The 10,621-nt window shown below is 33.7% G+C and overlaps 1 non-coding gene across 1 annotated transcript; it reads left to right on the top strand.

The window, feature by feature from the left end:
- The first annotated feature begins 3,563 nt into the window (after positions 1 to 3,563).
- Positions 3,564 to 3,671, top strand: LOC148544527 (small nucleolar RNA R71). The gene has a single exon (XR_015902032.1). It is a non-coding gene; the product is annotated as a small nucleolar RNA R71 (small nucleolar RNA).
- The last annotated feature ends 6,950 nt before the right edge of the window (positions 3,672 to 10,621 follow it).

A 10,621-nucleotide genomic window follows, 5' to 3' on the forward strand; every position in this document is an offset into this window, starting at 1 on the left:
CAAGTAAGCGGATTGGAACTTGTGAGTAGAAATAGCTTTCCAACTTGTTTGACTTTTTCTTACCTAGTAAGGGATAACTAAACAGAATAACCCTCGATTATCAATTAATCTTGAGAGTACTCCAACAAGAATAGGGCTTCCAACTAATCTACTCCCAGTCAAGGCATTTATTTAAATCACATAAATTCTCTAATTTAATTTCCTGTTCATCAACTCAATTCATTTTTGAAAACATTTGATTAATAAAATAGCACACCTTTCTGCAACTCGTTGGGAGACGACCTGGGATTCATACTCCCAGTATTTTAATTTTAATTTTTGTGACAACCCTTCTAAATTGATAGACGGATTTCTGGTTGGTTGAGAACTATACTTGCAACGCATATCTTATAACAATTCTTAACTCGCCAATTTCTGCCGTGTCAACCGGCTTGCCTCTTGAGTCAACTTTTCATTGAGCTCCTTACACACATATGTCCATGAGGACTTGGTCCAACCTTTGATCAAAGTTGACCCTTCTAGTGTAGGGGCGTGCATTTTCTTGCATTATTGGCAAGTTGAACGCCAACCTTACATTTTTCGGACTGAAATCTAAGTATTTCCCCCGAACCATTGTAAGCTAATTCTTTGGATTCAGGTTCATACTTTGATCATGGTTCCTAGTGATCCATCTGTTTGTATAGAACTCTTGAACCATTAGGATTTCGACTTGTTGAATAGGATTGGAGAGTACTTCCCATCCTCTTTTTCTAATCTCTTGTCGGATCTCGGATATTCGTCCTTTTTTAGCTTAAAAGGGACCTCAGGGATCACCTTTTTCTTGGCCACAACTTCATAGAAGTGGTCTTGATGGACCTTTGAGATGAATCTCTCCATCTCCCATGACTCAGAGGTGGAAGCAATTGCCTTCCCTTTCCTCTTTCTTGAGGTTTCTCTGGCCTTATGTGCCATTAATGGTTATGGAAAAATAAAAGCAACGCTTTTACCACACCGAACTTAAAATATTTGCTCGTCCTCGAGCAAAAGAAGAAGGAAAATAGTAGAAGAAGAAGAAAATAGAGGAGATAGAGGGGAAGAGTGTATTCGGCCAAGGGGGGAAGAAGTGTTTGTAATGTGTGAAAATGAGGTAGTGTTGAGGGGTTTATATAGAGGTGGGGGAAGGGTTAGGTTTCGTGTATTAGGGTTGGGTTTGGGAGGGAAAGGATTTTGAATGTGGAGGTAGGTGGGATTTTTGGGGAAGAGTGGATGGATGTGAGTGGTGAAGAATATTTGGGGAAGAGGTATGGAGGTGATTGGTGAAAGGTATTTATAGGGAAGAGTGTTATGAAAGAGTGTGAAGAGGAAAGAAGAAGAGATGGGGTAGGTGGGAATCCTGTGGGTCCACAGATCCTGAGGGGTCAAGAACTTAACATCCCTGCTCCATTTAGGCGTGCAAAACGCCCTTAGAGTGCACTTCTGGCATTAAACGCCAGGTTGCTGCTTGTTTCTGGCGTTTAACACCAGCTTTTCTCCCATTCTTGGCGTTAAACGCCAATTAGATGCTCTGTTCTGGCATTAAACACCAGTTTGGTGCCTGTTTCTGGCGTTAAACTCCCAGAATGGTGCTAGACTGGGCGTTTAACGCCCATTCTGCTACTCTTACTGGCGTTTAAACACCAGTAAGCTCTTCCTCCAGGGTGAGCTATTTTTCATTCTATTTTTCATTTTGTTTTTGATTTTTTAGTTGTTTTTGTGACTTCACATGATCATCAACCTAAAGAAAACATAAAATAGTAATAGAAATTAAATAGATATAATTAAATAGCATTGGGTTGCCTCCCAACAAGCGCTTCTTTAATGTCAATAGCTTGATAGTGAGCCCTCATGGAGCCTCACAGATAATCAAAGCAGGATTGGGGCCTCTCAACACCAAACTTGGAGTTTGGTTGTGGCCTCTCAACACCAAACTTGGAGTTTGGTTGTGGCCTCCCAACTCCAAACTTAGATTTTGAATGTGGGGGTTTTATTTGACTCTGTATTGAGAGAAGCTTTTCTTGCTTCCTCTCCATGGTTATAGAGGGAGACCCTTGAGTCTTAAATACAAGGTAGTCTTCATTTAACTGAAGGACCAACTCTCCTTTGTCAACATCAATCACAGCTTTTGATGTGTCTAGGAAGGGTCTGCCAAGGATGATGGATTCATCCTCATCCTTTCCAGTGTCTAGGATTATGAAATCAGCAGGGATGTAAAGGCCTTCAACCTTTTCTAGCACATCCTCTACTAGTCCATAAGCCTGTTTCATTGATTTGTCTGCCATTTCTAGTGAGATTCTTGCAGCTTGTACCTCAAAGATTCCTAGTTTCTCCATTACCTACAGTGGCATGAGGTTTATCCCTGACCCCAGGTCACACAGAGCTTTCTCAAAGGTCATGGTGCCTATGGTACAAGGTATGAAGAATTTTCTGGGATCCGTTTTCTTCTGAGGTAATGTCTGCCTTATTAATGCACTCAGTTCATTGGTGAACAAGGGGGGTTCATCCTCCCAAGTCTCATTACCAAATAACTTGGCATTCAGCTTCATGATTGCTCTTAGATATTTAGCAACTTGTTCTTCAGTGATGTCTTCATCCTCTTCAGAGGAAGAATATTCATCAGAGCTCATGAATAGCAGAAGGAAGTTCAATGGAATCTCTATGGTCTCTGTATGAGCCTCAGATTCCTTTGGTTCCTTAAAGGGAAACTCTTTTCTGTCTAGAGGACGTCCCAGGGGACTTTTCTCACTGGGACTCACGTCCTTCTCACTCTCTCCAGGTTCGGCCATGTTGGTCATGGTTATGGCCTTGCACTCTCTCTTGGGGTTTTCTTCTTTATTGCTTGGGAGAGTACTGGGAGGAGTTTCAGTAATCTTCTTACTCAGCTGACCTAATTGTGCCTCCAAATTTCTAATGGAGGACCTTGTTTCATTCATAAAACTTAGTGTGGTCTTAGATAGATCAGAGACTATGGTTGCCAGGCCAGAATGGCTCTGTTCAGAATTCTCTGTCTGTTGCTGAGAAGATGATGGAAAAGGCTTACTATTGCTAAACGTATTTCTTCCACCATTATTATTGAAGCCTTGTTGAGGCTTCTGTTGGTCTTTCCATGAGAAATTTGGATGATTCCTCCATGAAAGATTGTAGGTGTTTCCATAGGGTTCTCCCATGTAATTCACCTCTGCCATTGCAGGGTTCTCAGGATCATAAGCTTCCTCTTCAGAAGATGCTTCTTTAGTACTGTTGGATGCAGCTTGCAATCCATTCAGACCCCGAGAAATCATATTGACTTGTTGAGTCAATATTTTGTTCTGAGCTAATATGGCATTCAGAGTATCAATTTCAAGAACTCCCTTCTTCGGAGGCGTCCCATTGTTCACAGGATTCTTCTCAGAGGTGTACATGAACTGGTTATTTGCAACCATTTCAATGAGTTTCTGAGCTTCTGTAGGGGTTTTCAGATGAAGAGATCCTCCTGTAGAATGGTCCAATGACATTTTTGACAACTCAGACAGACCATCATAGAATATACATATGATGCTCCATTCTGGAAGCATGTTAGTAGGACACCTTTTGATAAGTTGCTTATATCTTTCCCAAGCTTCATAGAGGGATTCTCCTTCCTTCTGTCTAAAGGTTTAAATTTCCACTCTAAGCTTGCTCATATTTTGAGGTGGAAAGAATTTGGCCAGAAAAGCACTGATCAGCTTATCCTAAGAGTTCAGGCTATCCTTAGGTTGTAAATCTAACCATGTTCTAGCTCTGTCTCTTACAGCAAAAGAAAAAAGCATAAGCCTGTAGACCTCGGGATCAACTCTATTGGTCTTGATAGTGTCACAGATTTGCAAGAATTTAGCTAAAAACTGATGAGGATCTTCCATTAGAAGTCTATGAAACTTGCAATTCTGCTGCATTAGAGAAACCAATTGAGGCTTAAGCTCAAAATTGTTTGCTCCAATTGCAGGAAGTGAGATGCTTCTTCCATAGAAGTTAGAAGAGGGTGCAATAAAGTCACCAAGCATCTTCCTTGCATCTCCACCATTGTTATTAGGTTCGGCCATGTCTCCCTCTTTTTCAAAAATTTCTGTCAGGTTCTCTCCAGAGAGTTGTGCTTTAGCTTCTCTTAGTTTCCTCTTAAGAGTCCTTTCAGATTCAGGATCAGCTTCAATAAGAATCTCTTTATCCCTGTTCTTGCTCATGTGAAAAAGAAGAGAACAGAAAAGAAGAAGAATCCTCTATGTCACAGTATAGAAATTTCTTTATGTGAGTAGAAGAAGAGAAGAATATAAGAAGGAGAAGAGAAAAATTCAAACACAGAGAAAAAGAGGGGGTTCGAATTATGGGTGGGAGAGAAGTGTTAGTAGATAAAAGGAAAATATTTTTGTTTTTATTTCAAATATTAGTTAGAATTCGAAAATTAAAAAGAGAAATAAAATTAAAATTAAAATTTGAAACAATTAGTTAATTAAAAAGAATTTTGAAAAAGTGGTGAGGAGTTTTCGAAAATTAGAGAGAGAAAAGTAGTTAGATAGTTTTGAAAAAGATAAGAATTTTTAAAAATCAAACAAAAAGTTAAGTAGTTAATTGAAAAATATTTGAAAATCAATTTTGAAAAGATAAGAGGTTAGGAAAGATTTTGAAATTAAGTTTTGAAAAAGACATGATTGAAATTTATTTTGGAAAAGATTTGAAAAAGAAATTTAAAAAGATTTGAGTTTTGAAATTAAAGTTGATTACTTGACTAACAAGAAATTAAAAGATATGATTTTAAAATTCAAAAATTGAACCTTTCTTAATAGGCAAGTAACAACTTGAAAAATTTTTGAATTAAAACATTAAATGTTAGTGAGATTTTTGAAAATATGAAATAAGAATTAGAAAAAGATTTTGAAAATCAATAAAAAAATTCGAAAATATGTTAAAATAAATGAAAAAGATTTGATTTTTGAAAAAGATTTGAAAAGATAGAATTTTGAAATTGAAATTTATGAGTAAAACAAGGAAAGATATATTTTTTTTTGGTTTTTTTTATGAGAGAGAAAAATAACAAAATGACTCAAAACATGACAATTATGAATCAAAACAAGAAAAATATGCAAGAACACTTTGAATTTCAAGATTAATACTAAGAACACTTTGAATGTCAAGATGAATACCAAGAACATATTTTTTGAAAATTTTTAGGAAAAGAAACACATGCAAGACACCAAACTTAGAAATTTTCACACTTTATACACTAACAAATTGAAAATGCATATGAAAAACAAGAAAAGACACAAAACAAGAAAATGCAAAGATCAAATAAGGAAAATCATCAAGAACAACTTGAGGATTATGAAGAACAGTTTCATGCAGGTGTTCTTCGAAAATTTAAAGAAAAATTAAAAAGATGCAATTGACACCAAACTTAAAAATTGACACTAGACTCAAACAAGAAACATCAGATTTTTGGTTTTTATGATTTTATTAAATTTTTTTTGGTATTTTTCAAAAATTAATTGGAAAAAAAAAATAAGGATTTCAAAATTTCTAATGAGAATTCCAGGAATCATGCAATGTTAGTCTAAAGCTCCGGTCCAGGAATTAGACATGGCTTACTAGCCAGCCAAGCTTTCAGTGAAAGCTCCGGTCCAAAACACTAGACATGACCAATGGCCAGCCAAGCTTTAGCATACAAATTAGGCATACAACAGCTGAATTGATGAGAATAAAAATGCTCTTGTGATGATGAGTTGAAACCTCGGTCCAAAAGATTAGACATGGCTTTACAGCCAGCCAAACTTCAACAGATCATCATGAAACTCTAGAATTCATTCTTAAAAATTTTGAAGCCATAGAATAATTTATTTTTTTTTGTATTTTTTTCAAAAATAAAAAGCTTAAAAATAAAATAAAATAAAATTACCTAATCTGAGCAACAAGATGAATCGTTAGTTGTCCAAACTCAAACAATCCTCGGCAACGGTGCCAAAAACTTGGTGCACGAAATTGTGATCTCAATGGCGCCGAAAAATTGGTACGCACTATCATAATCTCAATTCTTCTTCACAACTTCGCACAACTAACCAGCAAGTACACTGGGTCGTCCAAGTAATAAACCTTACGTGAGTAAGGGTCGATCCCACGGAGATTGTCAGCTTGAAGAAAGCTATGGTCATCCTTGTAAATCTCAGTCAGGCGGATTGAAATGGTTATGGGATTTTGATAATTAAAATATAAATAAAATATGAAATAGGATAGAGATACTTATGTAATTCATTGGTGGGATTTCAGATAAGCGTATGGGGATGCTTTGTCCTTCTGAATCTCTGCTTTCCTACTGCCTTCATTCAATCATTCATACTCCTTTCCATGACAAGCTGTATGTTGGGCATCACCGTCGTCAATGGCTACCTCCCGTCCTCTCAGTGAAAATGGTCCAAATGCGCTGTCACCGCACGGCTAATCATCTGTCGGTTCTCACTCATGTTGGAATAGGATCCGTTGATCCTTTTGCGTCTATCACTACGCCCAGCACTCGTGAGTTTGAAGCTCGTCACAATCATCCTATCCCGGATCCTACTCGTAATACCACAGACAAGGTTTAGACTTTCCAGATCTCAAGAATGGCTGCCAATAATTCTAGCTTATACCACGAAGACTCTGATCTGAACCAGGAGCCCAAGAGATAAACGCTCAAGCTATTGCAGATAGAACGGAAGTGGTTGTCAGGCACGCGTTCATAGGCGAGAATGATGATGAGTGTCACGGATCATCACATTCATCAGGTTGAAGTACGAGTGAATATCTTGGAATAAGAATAAGCTTGAATTGAATAGAAAAATAATAGTACTTTGCATTAATTCATGAGGAATTGCAGAGCTCCACACCTTGATCTATGGGGTGTAGAAACTCCACCATTGAAAAATACATAAGTGAAAGTGGTCCAGGCATGGCCGAATGGCCAGCCCCCTAAACGTGATCTCTTAACATAAAATTATTCAAAAGATGTGAAATAAATCACTAAAAGTAGTTTTTATACTAAACTAGTAGCTAGGGTTACATAAGATAAGTAAATGATGTAGAAATCCACTTCCGGGCCTACTTGGTGTGTGCTTGGGCTGAGCATTGAGCTTTCATGTGTAGAGACTCTTTTTGGAGTTAAACGCTAGGTTGTAGCCTGTTTCTGGCGTTTAACTCTGATTTGCAACCTGTTTCTCGCGTTTAACTCCAGAATAGGGCAGGAAGTTGGCGTTTGAACGCCAGTTTACGTCGTCAAAATTCGGACAAAGTATGAACTATTATGTATTTTTGGAAAGCCCTGGATGTCTACTTTCCAACGAAATTGAGAGCGCGCCAATTGGGTTTCTGTAGATCCAGAAAATCTTTTTCGAGTGCAGAGAGGTCAGAATTCAACAGCATCTGCAGTCCTTCTTCAGCCTCTGAATCAGATTTTTGCTCAAGTCCCTCAATTTCAGGCAGAAATTACCTGAAATCACAGAAAAAAACACAAAATCATAGTGAAGTCCAGAAATGTGATTTTTATTCAAAAACTAATAAAAATATACTAAAAACTAACTAAATCATACTAAAAACTATGTGAAAACAATGCCAAAAAGCGTATAAATTATTCGCTCATCAATTACCATCAATTTTTTTAACTGCATATATTACTTAAGTTTCAATTTTTCATTTTTATTTGATCTTTTTTTAAACTAACACTGTTATATTAACTGTTGTTGATGAAATACACCAGGCACCATTTTTTACAGCAGAGATCATATTGGAGATTTTATATCTTTGGGTTATGATAAACTAATGTATAATTTAAACTGAATAGTGCCTATGCCTCCTAAACATCCTTACATGTTAAGAGTGCATGGCTAGTTGAATTGATTGAGCAATGCTCATATTGGAGAGTGCTAATGATTTTGAAATCTTAAATCCAGGGCAGAGATGAAGGTGAAGGTTTGGGAAACTTTTGAGAGCTGAATTGCAAATCATTGAGGAACTACTGACTAGTGGCATGGTACGAAGTTTTCTATTGATTTGCAAGTTATCGTCCATATCCAGTGCCGGTGGATCAATAGCGTAGACATGTATCAAGTTTTAGAAGGAAGAGAGAACAAATTGAAGATTAATACAAAAAGTATATCTTTGTCCCTTGAAAGATTAAGAAAATGAGAAAGATTTATGTAGCTATTATTCTTTCTTTGTAACATATTTCATTGTTTTGTATGCTATCTACATTTATATTGAACTTTTATTGAAGAGTTTGAAAAAAAAAATATAAAAAATAAAATTTATAATATTTTTAAAGTGTCATTTTTTACATAAATTTAGCATCGTAATGAGAAGAAAAGAAACTTCTTAAATTTTTTGGTTGCTTACGGTATTTTTCAACTTGAAAAATCAAAGATTAATTTGTCAAAATTAAAATTTGTCGCTAGCTAATGGATTATTGCAAATAAAATTCAAATTTCCAATACTTGTTTAAATGGATTAGTGAACTAACAACTAAATCAACTTAAGTTAGTTAGAAACTTTAAAACTTTTTTTAATTGTGCTGTGATGGGTTCATTTTTGCATATTTATGTTGCTGATAGCTTGGACCATGAGAGAATCGACCAACAAAATTGAAGTTAGAATTTTATGTCTAATTTATTGCGGTCAAGTATCATAGTCAATGTAATTTTTTCAAGTAGCTCTTGTAGCTCAGTTGGTTAAAACATTTCTTTAATAAAGACACTAAAAATATTTTTTTAAAGATGTTTATATGTTATGTTATGTGTAGTATTATAACTAGTATTAAATTAGAATATTTCTTTGGAGATTAAACTAATCAAATCTTAATATTAGAATTCAGTTATTTAAATAAGGGTTAAGTATATTTTTTTGTCCCTAAAGTTTGATAAAAGTTTAAAAAATACTCCTAAGTTTTATTTTGTTTCAATTTTATCCCAAAAGTTTTCGATTTGCATTAAATATACCCCAGACGGCTAATTTTTCAAAAAATTTAAGACAAATTCAACAATAATTTCATAAGAACAACCGTCATCACAAACAAATCAAGCATAAATTTTATGCATTATTGTTAGATTGGTCTTATAGAATAAAATAATATAGTTTCAGCATGAACTTGATTCGTTTATAGATTTATACATGAGTCAAGGCGTTACCCAATTCGAACTTGGATCGTTAACAGTTTAATAATTTAAGGTTATGATCTTTGGGATAGATTTTGAACTATAATTTGAACTTATTTATTTATGTGAACTTAATATGGCACTAAAGGAAAATAAAGATATTTTTTATGGCATAATATAAAGTCAAAGTAAGAAAAGATGAAAACAAAAGAGTTCTAGACTATGCTACTTTTCTCTCTTTGAAATTAAATCAAATATGAAATTCAAGTTCTCTAACATAAGCGCTCACGAAGACAATCGCGGCTATTATTTGATTTGCGCTGTTACCGGATCGGATAAGATCCACACTATAAAAGGATCGGTATGGTTGTAGGATGCGACTAAATCTTCGTTGATCTATGATGGATACCAATCTAGAGAAGATCATTTTACTGATACTCTAAAGATATATTTGTTTCTTCAGTAAGATAGAAAATTAAAGAAAAAAGTGTTTAAAGAAAAAAGAATGCAAAAATTACCATTCCACAGATTTGTTTTTTGAACAAAAAAAATTAATATATATAGAAAATAAGAATAAAATTAAAAAATATGAGAGTTTATTAATAGTTATAGTATTAATATCTTTTAAAACATAATAATAGCTTCAATCTTGGTTTCTAAAATTATGTTTTTTACTTATTAGATACTACATTATACATTAATGATATCGATACGTATTCAAAGTATAACTATTCAAATAGTAGAGATAGATAGATTTTTACTTCTCTGATGCATGACTGAAGTTAGAATTTGTGTCCATTTTTATTACTGTAATAAATTTTTTTTATAAGATTTAATTTAAAATAAAAACTCAAAAGAATTATTAAAAATATTTAATTATTAAAAAATTGTAATATAAAAATTATTAGGAAGGATTAATTATTATAATATTTATAAAAATATTAAAGTAAGAACTTGGAATAGATATGTAAGCTATAACTCACTTTATGATAAACATAAAATATATAATTATTATTATTATAACTTATCTGTTATTATAATTATTTATACATGTTTATAACTTAAATTTGTCACTTTTTATTATAAGGATTTAGTTTTGATATTGTTGTTACATAATGTGAATTATTTTTTAGTTTTTTAACTTTGTACAATCGAATTTGACTATAAAATTATATGATGACAGAATTAATATATTGTAATAGAATTGAGATCTTTTTATACTTTTCTAAAAGTAATAAATTAAAAATATTTTGGATTTAAATTTTGAATCCTACTGCGAGTCAACCCATATATGTTGTAAGACCCTTAATTTTTAAAAGTTATCAATAAATTATTTATGATGTATTATATTTATTTAAGACTATATTTTAGAGATTTTTATATAAAAGTTGAGTAAACTCTAATTTATTATTTAGAGTTCCTATAATTGAAAAATAATGAGTATTTTGTATGCCTTAATTTTAATATATAAATTTTTAACCTTA

This window comes from Arachis ipaensis, chromosome B9 (assembly GCF_059453495.1).
Source record: "Arachis ipaensis isolate K30076 ecotype BB chromosome B9, ASM5945349v1, whole genome shotgun sequence".
Taxonomy (NCBI): Eukaryota; Viridiplantae; Streptophyta; class Magnoliopsida; order Fabales; family Fabaceae; genus Arachis; species Arachis ipaensis.